The sequence below is a fragment of the Delphinus delphis genome, chromosome 13 (genome assembly GCF_949987515.2).
Source record: "Delphinus delphis chromosome 13, mDelDel1.2, whole genome shotgun sequence".
In the NCBI taxonomy this organism is placed as follows: Eukaryota; Metazoa; Chordata; class Mammalia; order Artiodactyla; family Delphinidae; genus Delphinus; species Delphinus delphis.
This window is the reverse complement of record NC_082695.1, coordinates 22,285,338-22,301,847: the sequence shown is the minus strand read 5'-3', so window position 1 is coordinate 22,301,847 and position 16,510 is coordinate 22,285,338. Positions and strand designations below refer to the sequence as shown.

At 52.5% G+C, this 16,510-nt stretch overlaps 1 long non-coding RNA gene across 1 annotated transcript in view; it reads left to right on the top strand.

The window, feature by feature from the left end:
- The first annotated feature begins 873 nt into the window (after positions 1-873).
- Positions 874-16,510, top strand: part of LOC132436523 (uncharacterized) — a 39,946-nt gene continuing 24,309 nt past the window's right edge. Inside the window, exon 1 of the long non-coding RNA XR_009521807.1 lies at positions 874-977. This is a non-coding gene — a long non-coding RNA (uncharacterized lncRNA). The remainder of the gene's footprint in view (positions 978-16,510) is intronic.

The following is a 16,510-nucleotide window of genomic DNA, read 5'->3' as shown; positions in this document are numbered from 1 at the left end:
CACAACAGACAAGTGGGTGCCATGATAGATTTCCCTTCTCCCCCCCAGAGAAGTGATGGGATGCTTTCAGGGTACCAGAGTCCCTCACCCCCATAAACCCTAATTCACGTAGAAAAGAGGACCCTGGTATTTGGAGGGCCCTGCAACAGCTGGTGGTTATTTGGCTTTTTCTTGGGTTTGGCTCCTGTCAAGTGCCTTGGGAGTGGGGGCGGCGCTGCGGCTGGTGCTTCAGCACCAGGGACAGGGCCTACTGCTCATTGTTGGGGGGGAAGGGGTTAATTAGCCTCTGCCTTTCCCTTGAGGGATGGGACGGAGGAATGCTATCTCCCCCTTGCCTGATCCCTGTGTTATGCAGATAGGGAGCTGAGGAGGGATGGGTGAATGATCCCGTGGAGAAACACCGGCAGCCAGACACCCAGCCCCTTGACCTTCTGCTAGGGATCCGGTCCCCTGTTTTCTGTGACGTTCTCCCACATACACACCTGGGCTGTCTTGCCTCTCCATTGGGAGCTGAAGGGACACCCCTAGATGCCAGATGCCAGGAGGGAACCTTGAGACCTCCTGGGGAGTCAGTGTAGACTCCCCTCCCAGACCTGAGCCTCCCTCAGGCAGTTAACCCAAACCCCACTACATTTCCAGTTTAACATGGTTTTCATTCTGTAGGATCCCCAGGATGGGGACAGAAAAATACCCTAGGAAAGACCTATGCCAGTTCTTTTCTCTTTGCCCTCCACCTCACTCCCAGACCCCTGGTTCTAAGCAGACCCTCAGAGATGGGGAAGTGATGGCGCTGTCCCTTTAACCACGTTTTACAGGGAGGAGAGTGCGCTGGGGAGGAGGAGGGAGGGGGAAGGGAGTTTCTGGTTTTGCATGGAGAAGCAGAACATGATGAAGCATTTTTCCCCTGTTTAAAGATCCAGCCATGCTCCAATTTGCAGGGGGCAGAAGGGCACCTTTGCAGTTGGTGGAGGATGGAGGTGAGTGTCTGGTCTGAGGCTTCTGAGAATGGCATTTGGGGGGCTCAAGAGGACTCCCATGCTCTCACATGGCTCCCCATTACTTGTCATTCTGCTTGGAATCTTGCCATTAGAGCCCAGTTCCTTTGGGTCTTTTCAGTCATCTGCATAATGCAGATGCATCCTCTGGGTGTGGGGAGGCTGACAAGCAGCTGACAGCAAGGGAGAGTGGTAGCAGAGGCTGGGTAAAAGAGGGGAGGGGCCAAGATGGATTCTGCCAAGCCTGGGGGGCCACAAACATGAGATTCTAAGCAAGAAGTCCCAAGCATGATTCATGTGGCTGGGGAAAATGACATGAGGGTGGGAGTCCTGGGGTCAGTGCCCCCCAAAGGGCCCTTCAGGCTCACCTCCAGGAAGCCATCCATTTTACCCCTACATGTAGTCAGTTATCCCCTCCATGGTCCCCAGTGCTAATCCACCACATCACACTTACCACTCCGAGTTGTCATTGGGTGAATGAATGGATGGATGAATAAATTCCATCAGTTCTCCAGCCAAACTTGTGGTCTAGAGGGGACTAAAAATGATCCTGCCCTGAGTCCTTGAGTCTCAAATCACTTTCATCTTCCTGCCCTCAATTCTTACCATTTGAAAGTGAGTAGAACAACATATTCATTCATTCATTCATTCATCCATTCTTCACATGTTTACTGAGTGCCTGCTATGTGATAGGCACACACAAAACACGGAGGTTCAGAACCCCATAAACCTCTAAAATTGCCTCCCTGGGACAAGGGTTCTCAAGTCCTTCCCAAATCCCAGTGCAGCATTTCCCAGGGCAACTTCTTGAGGATGGTGATAAGTGTTCCCCAAAAAGGAGAGGAAAAGAAGAATTTCACAGTTAAAGGAGTTAAACAGGGCTCTTGGGGCAACCCTTGGAGCCTGGACGTGGTGATGAGCATTGGGAATCTCCCAGAGGTGCCGACTTCCCCAAACTTATTAGACCACAGGCCCTTCTTGTCCCCAAATGTCGCCCACATCGGCCCTCACTGCAGAACCCACTCAGACATGGGCTTCAGCCCCTGTTCCCCCTGGGCTGCCATCTGGGCTCCTGCGTACCCCCAAGGTTAGTGTTCTTCAGGAACAGGGCTGCAGTGTGAAGGGTAAAGCAGTACAGCCCTCGGTGAATATCAGCCAAGCATTGCTGCCACTTACTTCATTCATTCAGTGTCTACAGGATTAGACCCTGTGGTGAGCAGTGGGGACTCTGAAGAATGAGACCCTAGTGAGGGGGAATCCCCCCATGTGTACAGCAGAGAGAACTCGGCCACCACTTTCTCCTTGGTACCTCCTCAAACTTGGCAAGGATCACTAGGCAAGGATCGCTGTCCCTATTATAGATGAGTAAATGAAGGCCAGAGTAAGATAGTGAGTTGCCCGAGTTGACCCAGTGACAGGGTCTCAAATCATCCAAGTTTAAGCTGGTGCTGTACACTGTGGGTGGAAATCCATTTCTCAGGCACAGTCGGGGCCCAGATGGCCTGAGGTTGGAGGAATGAGAGGCCCCCAGAGAGAGAACAGGCAGCTGGCTGGAATTGGGGTCTGGCCCCTGACAGATCGCCCAGCTGAGAGCCTCTGTGACCTGTGACCAAATGTCAGCACATCCTTTACGTGGGGGCTCACTCCCCCCTGGGCATCCTGCACCACTTTGTCACCTCTCTGTGACCGCTGTTTGGGGGTGCATTTGCTAAACTCATTCTCTTCCTCCTTTCCATAGAACTTGACCTTTTCTAACATGGAAAATTCTACTATCTTGTCTCCTCCCATACAATTTAAGCTTCATAAGGACAGAGACTTTTGCCTGTCTTATTCAGTACAGCTTTCCTCAGCCCTTGGAACAATGGCTGGCAAACAGTAGGTGTTTAACAAGTAGTCGAATACCTGAGCAGTCCTGCCTGAGAAGCTGGTGAGCACCTGGTCATTTCAGCACCAGGCATCTGGACAGCTCCAGGCCGGCTCAGCCCTTGGAGCGTGGCCGCCGCAGGCTTGGAGCCCCCCAGCCAGCCTGAGCTGCGCGCGGTCACCTTTGCTGGGGCTCAAGCCCTGCCCACTGCATTGCTTGCAAACTCACCTCAGTAATACCTTTTCCTTTTTGAGTTCCTCAATTACTTTTATGTATTTGTGAAGTGCCAAGCATTTCTCTTTCTCCTTATCTCTCTTTGGTGCTCATCATGCCTCACATACTCTCTCTCCTTCCCTTCTCTCTGTTCCTTCTTCTATCACGTTCTTCCATCTCTCCCCCACCCCCAGTTTCTCTGTCCTCCTTATCCCTTTCCTCCTCCCCTCTTCCTCCTCCCGCTCCTTAGAGTTGTCCTATTTTTGCAGGCCTTGATTTATAGTAAAGGGGAGGCAGCCTCCCTCCCCCACTCCCTTTATGAAACAGACAGCAAAAACTGAACTACGTGCAGTTTTGCATAAGCCTCCCCCTCCTAGTATCCGCCCATAGTTGTAACCACAAGGGGACTGGCCCAAAGCTGATGAAAGCCTGCAGCAGGTCTGCCTGCCCACCCATCTGTCTGCCGCCCTGGGATGACACCGTGTGGGAGGCTGAATTCTGCCACAAAGGTCAGGAGCTGGTGGGTGGATTTACAGATCCGCCCCATCTCTCCCGCCCTGGTTCCCTTTGCGAGCAATTATGGATGAATGATTCTCCGGCTGTGGTTCCCGAGTCTGAGGGTGAGACGGTTCATTCGTTTTCCCTAAGGAAAAAGTTCTAGCAACTGGATGAGGCATTCGGAGTTACACACGCTCTAGGGCTGTTTTATTCTTGTTATCTAGTGCAAGAGGCTAAGCAATAATAGGACTCAAGGCTCTCAGCTAAGGAGGGGAAGAGGTACCTCTACTTTTTTTTTTGGATGCATTTTATTTGCTTCAGTAATGGAAATCAAATAGTTGTGCTTTAACTAACATGATTTCATAAAAAAAGCATTATTGCATGGTTTGACATTTTTGCAGGGATCATCAAATATTTTCTTTAAAGCTTTGAACCAGTCATGTTCATTCATCATTATTTCAAAACATGTTCATCATTATTTCAGTTGAGTATGACACATCAACTGAAATTTTACATACGTGCAAAAATGTCCATCTCATCATAATTTCATTATGCAAGTTTTTCTTTTTTTTTGGTTTTGTTTATTTCTTTTTTCTTTTCCTTTTTCTTTTTTTTTTTTTTTTTTTTTTTTTTTTTGCGGTACGCGGGCCTCTCACTGTTGTGGCCTCTCCCGTTGCAGAGCACAGGCTCCGGACGCGCAGGCTCAGCGACCATGGCTCACAGGCCCAGCCGCTCCGTGGCATGTGGGATCTTCCCGGACCGGGGCACGAACTGGTGTCCCCTGCATCGGCAGGCGGACTCTCAACCACCGTGCCACCAGGGAAGCCCTCTTTTTTTTTTTTAACTTAATTTTTATTGGAGTATAGTTGTGAGGTACCTCTGCTTTTACACCTGGCCTCTTTTACACCTGGCCTCTCTCATTCCAGCAACCCTATGAAATAGAGACGGTTACTATCCCCACTTCATGGTTTGGGAAATGGAGGTTCGGAGAGGTTGGGAAACTTGCCCCAGGTCACAGCTAGTAAGTGGTGAAGGTGGGATTCAAACCCAGGTCTGATGGGCTCGACAGCAAGTATGCTCAACTACAAGACTGTGCTATCACCTCTCACATTCATAGGAAGGCCCAGCTAGGTTCCCACAGGACCACTGCTTTAGAACTGGACCCAGCACTTTCCTGGTCCCATCACACTGGCTGGAGCTTTGCTCTGGGAGTTCCTTCCAGCCTGTTGATGGAAGCAAGGGGGGTTGAGAACTGGCATTGTCTTGGGGAAGGAGGCCCCCAAGGCAGTATGGTCAGGAAGTTGAAATGACAGCTGGCAGCTTTCTGGATGGCCTACCCTGAGGAGACAGATAACTAGACAGCAGTCATGGAACCATGATTAATGTTCACAGTGTAGATCTTGAGTCATCAAGAAAACAATTTTGGCAACCTCTGTGTGCTGAGCACTTGCCTCCTGTGTGCTGGCCCCCTATGTATGTGGTGTCTGCAACAACTGCCCTAGGTCCGCAGGGTCATCCCCCAATACAGAGTAGGACGTCTAAGTCAGAGAAAGTGACCTGCCAAGGTCACTGAGCAAGGTGGTGGTGGGGCTGTGGCTCACAGCAGGGCCACCTGCACTTCCTGGGATCCACAACGGCTCTCAGAAAAAAACATTTCCGTGTTGCTTCATCTCTTTATTCTGGAGGAGAAGGCTGTCCATAGGACATTTGAGAAAGATTCTATGCCAATGAGTTTAAATTGGGGTGTTGAGGCTTAGGGGGAGAACTATCAGTTGGATAAAAGTTCATTTCTGATGGTTGGTGTTGGCAGGTAGATGAGGCATTACTGGGCCTTAAAAGAGGCCCCTACAAATGGGCACAGCCAGGGCTCTGGGGACATGAAGCTTGCTTTGCTGAGGGGCAGCCACATCCTGGCCCATCCCTTTGAAGTCAGTCTGCATGAGGACACACAGGGCCTGGCAGCAGCCTGGCACCACCCAAAAGTAGCAAACGGCAGCAGCGAGGAGACATGCCAGGTAGGTTTCTAAAACCTCTTCCTCGGCCCTGAGCCAGGCGCCTGCCACGGATGGGTGGACGGAAGACTGCGGGAGCCCATAGCAGACCTGGACCGGGCACTTGGTCACACACGCCGGTAAAAACTCTGCTGGGCATCTGAACCGCCTTCTGGCTTCTGGGGAGGTTAGTGGTGAAGGAAGGAGGAGACAGAGCTGACCTTGAGGTCTTTGCTCTCTCAGGGGCAGTTAGTGGAGAAAATGTGCTTTTTATTTAAAAATTTAAAACATTCTGCCACAATGCTGGTCACCAAAGCAAATCCCCCGGCCCGCCCATAACCTCTGAGTCAGAATCTCTGGTGGAGGGGCCTGGGGATGTACATCCTGAACCAGTGTCCCTACAGCAGTACTGCCTGTGTTGATCTGGCCTTGACCAACCTTCCAAGTTCACTGATTGAGCCCTGCTGTTAAGTCTTTTACATACCTTATCTCATTTAGGTGTCACATCCACTCTTAAGAAGTTTTGGTGAGAAAAATTGAGGCCTGGAGAGGTTAAATCACTTGCCAAGCACAAAACTTGGCTCTAGAACATGGCCACCCGGTCCCACCTCCCTGTCTTTGCTCACAACTGGACCTCTCCTGGGAATGCTGCCCCGCCTCATCCCTTCAGTCCGAGACTTCCTCCTCCTCCATGTCCTTCCTGCTTGAACCCCATTCATCACCTAGGTGCCTGTCCTGGGACGTAGGTGATGGCATGTGCTGGAGTCCCTGGTGCCTGTTTCTTCACATCCTTCCTAGACCATGAGTCCATGAGTGCAGGGAGTGGTCCTTGTACTGGGGCACTCAGGATGTGTGCAGTGGGTGAACATATGGTGGGGATATAAACACTTGAGGCACAGAGAGAAGGACACAAGAATGTTTCCTGGCGGTGGCTTTGGAGGGGGCAGGGCTGGATGGAAAGGACAGAGAGAGCTGGTATGCCCTCCCCTGCCCACATCCCTCTCTGCCCAAATCTCTCCTGCCTTCCAGGCCCACCTCCATGAAACTTTTTTTATTTTATTTATTTATTTATTTATTTATTTGGCTGCGTTGGGTCTTCATTGCTGTGTGCGGGCTTTCTCTAGTTGTGGCAAGCGGGGACTACTCTTGGTTGCAGTGTGCGGACTTCTCATTGTCATGGCTTCTCTTGCTGCGGAGCACGGGCTCTAGGCGCGGGGGCGTCAGTAGTTGTGTCACGCGTGCTCAGTAGTTGTGGCTCGTGGGCTCTAGAGCACAGGCTCAGTAGTTGTGGCACACGGACTTAGTTGCTCCGTGGCATGTGGGATCTTCCTGGAGCAGGGCTGGAACCCGTGTCCCCTGCCTTGGCAGGCGGATTCTTAACCACTGTGCCACCAGGGAAGTCCCTCCATGAAATTCTTGATTCTGCCATAATCTCTTGTACCCAGAGCTTCTTCTCTGACATCCTTTCCCCCACCCCAAATTCACTTCCCCCATTTACATAACTTCTTTTTATGCTTTAGCTATTCCATGTTAACTCTGCCTTCAGGGAGCCTTCCCTACCCGCAACGTGTGGGCTCCCATAGCCCCCTGCCTTTCCCTCATTCTAGCCTAACACTGTATTCTAAAGGGCTATTTGTCTCCTAACTGTACTTTGGGCAAGGGTGACAGGCATCTCTTATTCAATGTTGCTTCCCTAGGACCTGGTACCAGAGTATTACCTCAGTGAAGTTTGTTGAATGAATAAATGCCAGTCTATAATTAGAGCCATCTTGGACTGCGTTTCACAACCCAGAGTTCAAGGAAGCCAGGCTAGAGGGCCTTAAAGGCCATCAGTTGTACAGATGAGGAAACTGAGGCCAAGTGGTCCGTGGCAGGTCTGACTCCCAGCCAGTGCTTTCACTGCGGCTCACAGCTACCTTGCTTCTGGTTCTGAGGCTGAAGGTCCTTGGAAGCAGGAATAGACACGTGGACTTTCTTTCCTGTCTTGGCAAGGAGGGTGCTTTGCCCATTATCACAATCATTGCCTTTTACTGGGTGCTTACAAGGTGCCAGATCTCGTACATGTATCTTTCCCACAGTTTGCAATTCTCACAATTTACACAGGAAAGGAAGGTACAATTACCCTTAATTACAATGAACAAACTGAGGCAAGTTAAATAGCGTGGATATTTACCAATGTGTCTTCTAGTTTCTCTCAAAAACTTATCGGGGTTCCATTGGAGCCTCACAAGACTTGTCATCTGCCCATTTTCCAGAGGAAGTAATGGAGGCTCCAGGGTTACAGAGCCTGTTTCTGTGCCTGCTAATACGTAGGCCGGCTCTCTGGCCTGACAGACTCTACAGGCGGGGGGGCGGGTACGCCTGCGTTCACCATCAGCCTCGCCCCTCGGCGCCGGAAATGCCCGAGCGCTCCCTCCGGCTTCCGAAGACTGTCGAGCACTTCTCCGAAGCACGGGCTCGGAGAAGCCGGGAGTGCTCCCTACAACTCGGACCTAACTCCCAAGCAGCCTTGGTCAGAAGTCATGGGTCAAAAGCATCCGTGGAGGGCTTGGCTTCCCTGGTGCCGCAATGGTTAAGAATCTGCCTGCCAATGCAAGGGACACAGGTGCGAGCCCTGGCCTGGAAAGATCCCACGCGCCGCGGAGCAACTAAGCCCGTGCGCCACAACTACTGAGCCCACGTGCCACAACTACTGAAGCCTAGGCGCCTAGAGCCCGTGCTCCGCAGCAAGAGAAGCCACGACAATGAGAAGCCCGCGCACTGCAACAAAGAGTAGCCCCCGCGCACCGCAACAAAGAGTAGCCCCCGCTCGCCACAACTAGAGAAAGCCCGCACACAGCAGCGAAGACCCAACGCAGCCAGTAAATAAATAAATAAAATTTATTTTAAAAAAAAATTATCCCTGGAGACCGCAGAAAGGTGGCGACGGCCTTGGTTGCCATCGCTCCCTTTGTCTTAAATAAAGCCGGGACAGAGGCGAAGAGGCCACCGGAAGGGCGGGACGAGCAGCCTCGAACGCAGGGGGCAGGGCTCTGGGAGGGGCCCGACCAGCGCTCTTCGGGGGCGGGGGCTCCTGGGGAAGGGAATCGTCCCTGGGGTGCCACAAGCGAGGACACCGGTGCGTCATGCCACGGGCCTGTGTCCGGGCGTCTGTGCATCTGTGGGCAGCAACCTTCCCCTCCCCAGACCTCAGTTTCTGCACCTGTACAATGGGGGTCTCTTCCAGGACACTTCCACAACTGCAAAAATCGGAATTTCGTCCAGCATTTCCAGAATTCCCGTCTCCAGGCAGGCACTGAGAAATTAGAGCTGCATCCCCGTGGAGGCACAGAGCTCTGAGATCTCCTTCCCTTGCTGCGTTAGCACTCTTGACACTGGAGAGTTCTGGAGATTGGGGACCAGATCCTTCCAGGTGGAGCAGGCGCCCTGCAGCCAGAGATGTGACAGACATGCGACATGGCCATGAAAGTAATAAGTAATTGTGGTAGCTCAAATATGTTGAGCACTTACTATATACCTCGCTTTGCATTAAACCTGTCACGTGTATTATTTCCATCACCCAACAGCCCTGCCTGGTAGGTCCTGTATTTGCCATCCCCAGTTTACTGATGAGACATTTGAAGCCCAGAGTCACAAAGTAGTAACCAGTCCAAAGTCACCCAGCTAACAAGTGGCTGAAGCAGTAGTCCACAGTCTTACCCACTGTACTGTACCGAGAAACGTTTGACCTGGAAGGCAGATGGCAGAGGAGGAAAATGACAAGAGCCTACCAGTGTTAATAAAATATACCGTGAATTGAGCACTTAGTATGTGTTGGGTGCTGGCCTAAGGTCCAGCATCATTTATACTCCTGACAGTGAGCCTATACTATAGGTTTTTTATTGCCACTTCACAGATGAGGCTCTGATAGGTCATCTCATATGTCTGGTCACTGCTAGTACAAAACTGGGACTTTTGGGTCCATTGATGGTACACCCTGCCTGCCTGTATATCACTCTTAGAAGACCCCACTCTTCTCTGAGTCTCGGTTTCCCCTTCTGTAAAATGAGAGGCTTGGGCTGGAAGGCCCTGGACGTTGTTTCCTGAGCTCACATTCTTTGATTTTAGGGAGCATTGACATGACATCTGGAGTCCTGGGTTTGTTCCTAATTACCTGTGACTTGGGAACACCTTGTCCAAGTCGTGTGGATCTCTGGGCCTCAGCTTCCCGCTTCATAAAATGTGGAGACTAGACAATCCCAGTCACCAGGGCATCTTCTGGCTTTAATATTTTATGACTGCAACTGAAGAGACAAGCTGAGGTTCAGCAGACTCTGCATCCTCTGAGAAATGGTAATGAATGTGAATCTACCACCCCACACAGAACATTCCTGGTGCCGGGCTTCCAAGGACAGATGCCTACACAGGTGAAGGGGAACAATCAACAGTAACTAATGGTTCAGAATCCACCCTCGAGGTTGGACCAACCCAAGACTGAATGCCTGCACTCCCTCTGGGATACCTCAGACAAGTGACTCTCCTTTCTGTGGCTTGGTTTCTGCATCTGTAAAACGGGGTGTAACAGGACCAGCTTCATTTGAGATTTGGTGAAAAAACATATGCAAAAAGCCTAACACCATTTCTGGCTTAGAAAACCCTCAACAAACACAACTGTTACCAATTGTGTCTGCCGCACCATTCTGGACACTGGGAGAGTTCCTGAGCCTTGGACCCTGCCGATCCTCTGCCCCTTACAACCAAGATGGTGTTAGGGTGGAGGGAAGAGAGGCAGGGTCCTGCTGAGTTATCGGGGGACCCAGATGTGGGATGCAGGCTTCCCTGCCCCGGAAGCTGAGGGCGTAGGCTGCCAGGCCTGATGGAGGCTTAAATAGCATTAACAAGCATTCCATCACGTCCCTGGCTGGTGGCAGCCCCTGGGGAGGGACAGTGGGCCATGTGAGTGAGGAGGGAGGAGGTGGAGGAATGGTGTCAGAACTGCTGCATTGTGTGCCAGGGGCTGCAGCTCCACACAGGCTTAAGGTGGAGACAGTGTGCTGTGCTTCAGGCTCTGGTGAAGTGTGTTCATGTCAGTTGTGTCCCCAGGACAGGGCTGTGTAGCCTGTACAAGGTTCTCAACCTGCAGTACAGAGACTCGACTCCTGGAGGCCTGTGGGTGAGCTCTAGTGGGCCAGGAGCCCTCAAAACTGGGCGCAGGATTGTGTGGGTGACTCCCCAAGAGGCATAGACCCACAGATGTAAGGAGTTCTAGATTCAGGAGTCAGAAGAATTGGTGTAAGACCCTGCGATTCTAGTAAAAGGCATCCTGCGATTCTGAGCAGGCGGTTTAACGGCCCACACCACCCTCTCCCGCCCCACCCGCACTCCTCCCTTCCTTCCCTTTTTCCATCATCCATTCAACAAACAATTCCTGAACCTGTTCCAGGCTCAGGACTGCGCTGGGAATACAGCCACGAAGAAGACGGGAATCCCAGCTCCCCTCATCACCAAGTAAGGAGCCGATTTTATGAGGGTTGGTAGAGGGGCAAGTCCAGGAGCCATGGGAGCCACACGCTGCGGCTCCTGACTCAGCTCGTCTGGTGGGGGAGGTTGGGGAGTCAGCAGGTGCGTCCTGGCTCAGTGCCTGTGGCCTTGAGCAGATCACTAACTCTGCTGAGCCTCAGTTTCCCCCTCTTGCCCGTGGGCCTGATGACACCACTTTCAGGATGGGATAAGGGTGGAGGAGATGAGGGCTTCCTGTTTGGAATAGCCAGGAGGAAGAGCATTGGTGTGGGAGTCGGGAGTCTGGCCCTGCTCCCCGCTCTGCCTCGTCTCACTGGGTGACCCTAGACACCTCCCCAGGGCCTCAATTTCCCAACCACAGAGAGGGAGCCAGGCTGCCCGGTCTTCTGTGGGCAAAGGCACATGGGCAGTGGAGTGCCAAGAAAGTGAGCAGTCAGGGAAAGCTTCTCAGAGGGGGTGGCATAGCTGAGGCCTGAAGGATTGAGAGCAAGGGTCATGAGAGAACTGTGTGTGATTTCTGGGCTTGGGGTTTCCCTGGCAGAAGCCCTGAGTGTGATGGAGGAATTTGGGGGTGGGGCCCTGGATTCAGGTAGAAGGGAGGGGATGAGTGGGGTACTCAGTGAGCTCCCAGGCTCCCTAACTGGGGGAGTTGAGGACAAAGAGCAGGGCCTCTGGAGTCAGGTGGGCCTGGGTTCCAATCCTTCCCATTACTGCTTCATTGAGGCCCTTGGTAAGGTTTTCACCTGTCCAAGCCTCAGTCACTTTCATCTGGGAAACAGGAGCAATAATAACACCCCATTCAAAAGGTTGCTGGATATTATATGACTCCATTTATATGAAATATCCAGAACAGGCATATCTACAGGGAAGAAAGTAGATTAGTGGCTGCCTGGAGCTGTAGGTATGAGGGGCTTGAGGGCTGATAGTTAGAGTACAGGGTTTATTTTGGGGGTGATGAAAATGGTCTAAAATTGATTATCATGTGGTGATGGTTGCACACTCTGAATATACTAGAAACCATCGACTCATACACTTTAAGTGGGTGAATTGTATGCTATGTGAATTATACCTTAATCAACTGTCACCAAAACCCCAAAATGTTATTGGGAGAATTAGATGAGATGCTACATACCAGGCCCATTGTAAGCGCTCCCTAAACGTTAGCTACCACTGGCATCGTTTATTCCTGGCAGCAAGCCGGCCCTCCCTCACAGAGGGCTGATAGGCTCTGGGAGGAGGAGGAGAAGGGGCCTGGCCCACCACTGCTGGCTGGGGCCCTAAGCAAGGCACATAACCTCCCTGAGCCTCAGTTTTCTCATCAGTGAATTGGGGGTGATTTTCCAGGCCTTGGCCACCTCTTGAGACACCATGAGGCTCAGATCAGACCGTGGGTTTTGCCAGACACAAATGCAGGGTTGGACGTGTCTCCACTTACATGGAGAAGTGGGGAAGGGTGGTGGGTGTGCCCTCTCTCTGCCCCCCACGGGGCTGGCTTCCTGCATCCACTTATCTTGTGCACTTGAGTGCAGGTTGGGTTGAAGGCTCCGGGTGGAGGAAAGAGCAGGGGCCAAAATAGTCAGAGCCCCACCTGCCCGGAGCTCAGAGTCCAGGAGGAGAGGCCTACAAGGGTCTCTGGGGCGAGGATGGAGCAAGCCAGCTATGCAGGCCTCAGTTACCTCACCTGTAGAAGGGGGAAAAATAATGCCTCCCTCATAGGGCTGTGCTGAGCCTCACAGTGACTGGCCCAGCACCTGCGCTGAATCATTATTGTCACGATTGCTATGATTAATGTCATTATCCTCATCCATCAAGTGCCTTTTTTCATCCCACCTCAGCTATCTTGTCACACAGTGAATTGTGTCAGGGCTACATCTCCCCTGTCCCTGCCCCAGGCCATCAGTCAACTCCCTCAGGGCAGGGCCTGGATGCCCCCTTTCAGACCCAGCCCCCAGGGCTGAAGAAGCTTCTCCTCTGCGCAGCCTCAGGCCCCCTTTCTGCCCCCTTTCTTCAGGCCCAGCCACTAAAGCCATGTCGCCCTGGGGCCTGCAGGCCTGACCAGGCAGGGAATGAAAGCCCAACTCCTGCCCTCTCCTTCCACCCAGCTGCAGGGTAAGGTCACCAGGCCACCCCCCAGCGGGCCTTTCTGAGCATTCTGCTCTCACTGCGGCTGGAGCTGGAGTGGCAGAGCCCGACTCAGCATCTCCTCCCACGTCCCTCCCTCTGCAGAGCTGCAGGCCAGGCTGGGGACTCGGCCAGGGCCGCAGCAGCCTCTGCAGCATCCCCACTGCTGTGGTAGCAGCAGGCACAGGTCGGGGGAGGGGGGTGGCAGGGAGTGGCGGCTGCTTCCTCTGTTGGGCACTACTCCCTGCTCCGGACCCTTAGCCGCAGTGCCAGTTATAGGGCTCCCCCAAGGCTCTCTCCAGCAAACTGCCTGCAAACCACTCCCTCCTTCCCCTTTTTCCTGGTTCCCATTTGCAGACAGCCAGGTTGTTTCAGGCCCCAGCCTGCGGAGCTTCCCTGAGCACTGGGAGGAAGGAGCAGGTCCCATCCCAGCCCTGCCGTAGGTGGGCTGGGCAGCCTGACGACGTGACTTACGGATTCTCTCTGGGCCTCAGGTTCCCCTTTTGTACAGTGTGAATGATCTTGAAGGTGTCCTCACTGCATCCTGCTTCTGATTTACCCTCACCTCCCCCAACCCTGGATTTCTCACCTTGGAACTGAATCTCTGTGTCTGAACAGGGACCTCGGCAGCCAGGCCAGGCAGACAAGGGAGAGGAAGGACAGGATGGGTGATGGGGATGGTGGAGAAGCCCAGCCTCGGAGCCCCATGGTCTAGGGCAGGGCTCCCCTCCCTCCAGGCCGGTCCTCAGCTCCCTGAGAGTCAGACCTGAGTTATTGGAGGTGTATCCCTGTGCCAGACATGGTACTAGCAGGTGACGATAAACAAGGGTCTCCTTCCCGTCTGAGGCCCAGAGCAGCCCCCTCAGCCTGGGGTGGTCAAGTCCAGGCCCCTGTGAACTGTGTCAGAGATGGGGGATGGGCTGGCAGTGGGCATGTTGTGACCAAGGTGGTTCCCAGATGTTGGGGGGTGGGGGGGCATCACTGAGCCTCCAGGCGATCTGTGATCCCTGCTCAGTGGTCAGGAAGTGGAGAAGCCAGGGCAGGCCCCAACCCTGGGCGTGGGCAAGGGGCCATGGGACTGTGCAAGGGTTTGGCAGCCTGTTTGCTCATTTGTTCATCCACTCGGCAAATATTTAAGCAGCATCATCTCCTTGAAGGCCGCTATGTGCCTGGGCCAGCAGAAGACAGCTGAACAGAGCTGTGTGCCAGGTCCTGTCCTAAGCACCTTACATGAATTAATTAACTTTTATCCTCACAGAAACAGTATGGAGTAAGCACTGTTCCCCTCATTTGGCACAGAGAAGTTAAGTAACTTGCCCAAGGTCACACAGCTGATAAGAGGTAGAGCTGGGCTCTGAAACCAGGCAATTCTTTAAGGTCGATGACAAAAGACTTTCCTCTGCTTCCCACTGCCCTTAGCACCAAGCCTCCTTCCTGTTTGTTCTGGAACAACCCATTGGGTCTTCTACCTCCAGCCCTTGCTCTTACTGCTTCTTCTGCCTGCATTTCCTTTTCTGACCCCCTTTCTCCTTTTTAAAAATGTTTAAAATTTTCTTTATTTATTGGCTGCGCCGCACGGCATGCGGGATCTTAGTTCCCTGACCAGGGATCAAACCTGTTTCCCCTGCAGTGGAAGTGCAGAGTCTTAACCAGTGGATCACCAGGGAAGTCCCCCCTTTCTCCTTTAACTGACTGACCAACCCCTGATCATCCTTCAGTGCTCAGGTGTGGCAACACCTCCTCCAGGAAGGCTTCCTTGTTGTCCTTCCCTCCCCGGGCTGGGTTAGGCTCCTTTGCTGGCCTCTCTTAGTTCTCTTTCCCTCATCCACCACGTCTCTCTTTTGTAAGCATCGGTTAATGTATCTGCCTCCCTCCCCCACCAGACTGTGCGCCCTTCACCCTTACCCTGGCACCCTGTGCCGGGCACCATATGCGGTACCGAGATCGCTAGGAAATGTTGAATGACCAATCTTGACTGTTAATAGTCTTGTGGATAGTGGGCAAGTTCTAGTGTCTCTGTTTCACAGAGGAGAAAACAGAGGCACAGAGCAGTGACATAATCTACACAAGTCACAGAGCTAGTGGCAACGGAGCTGGCGTTTGCTGGAATGGCCTCCATATTGAGGATGAGATCCTGGAAGGTGACAGAGGACTGTGGCAGTAGCCCTTGCCTGGGGTCTGTCAGGCAAATGGCCAATAATAATAATAACAATCCCATTCTAGGAGCTCTTATTGTGTGTCAGGTGTCATGCTTAACTCTTTGCATGCATGCTTTTATTTATGCTTTACCCTTACCCTATGGAGTAAGTGCTATAATTAACACTCTTTTACAGTTGGGGAAATAGAGGCTCAGAGAGGCTAAGTGACTTACTCAGGGTCACACAGTGATTTACCAATCCAGGATTTAAATTTTTTAAATTATTTATTAATGGTTCAAGAGTCCAAGGGCCCAAAGGGTAGACAGTGAAAAGTCTGCCTACTCTGCCTTGATCCACAGCCACTCAGCTCCTCCCCTGGAGGCAACCAGGATGATTCTCAAGTGTCCTTCAGAGCAGGACTGTGTGTTCACAGGCAAACCTGAATGTGTGTTATTCAGAGCCAGGTTTAAACCCAGGTCTGTGAGTGGCTCAGGGCTTGACATAGAATGTCTGTCATGCCCTGGTGGAGACGTGGGGTCACTGAAGGCCTCCATCCCCCCACCGGGGCCGCTCTCCCCGCTGCCGTTGTGCCCACCCCCACACCCCAGCAACTGCCTCTTCTCTTCAGGCTGCAGCAGAGCCTGGGCTCTGGTCCAGGGCCCTGACCGGCGACTGGGAAGGGCTGCGTCAGGCCTGGGGAGATCTCTTCTGCCCAATCTGAGACCCACCTCATTATCCCTCATGGACGCTGCTCAGTGTGTGGAAACAACCTGTGCAAAGGCTGGGAGGCCAGAGTGAACAGAGGGGGAGTGTCAGGGCAGGCGGGGCAGCCTTGGTCTTTGGCAACCAAACTGACTTAGGTGTGGGTCCCAGCTCCAGCCCTTTCTGCTGTGGAACCAGGTGAGTCCACCTCCCTGAGGAGCCTCTGTTTTCTCATGCATGAGGATTAAGAGACAAAGTACCTCAAACTGGGGAATGTAGTTGGCCCTTGATAAGTGATTAGTTGGGTTGTTTCAATTATGGAAGCCTCTGCTCTGAGCTTTTCCACCACCCCCTTCTTATATCTGACCGCTGAAAAGCACAGACACGAGACCCTCAGAACTCTTCCTTCCTTCCCACATGCAGAAGGAATTGAGTGTGAATAAACATTAGGTGGTATTATTATTGTTGTTGTTGTCATTGTTCTTATTT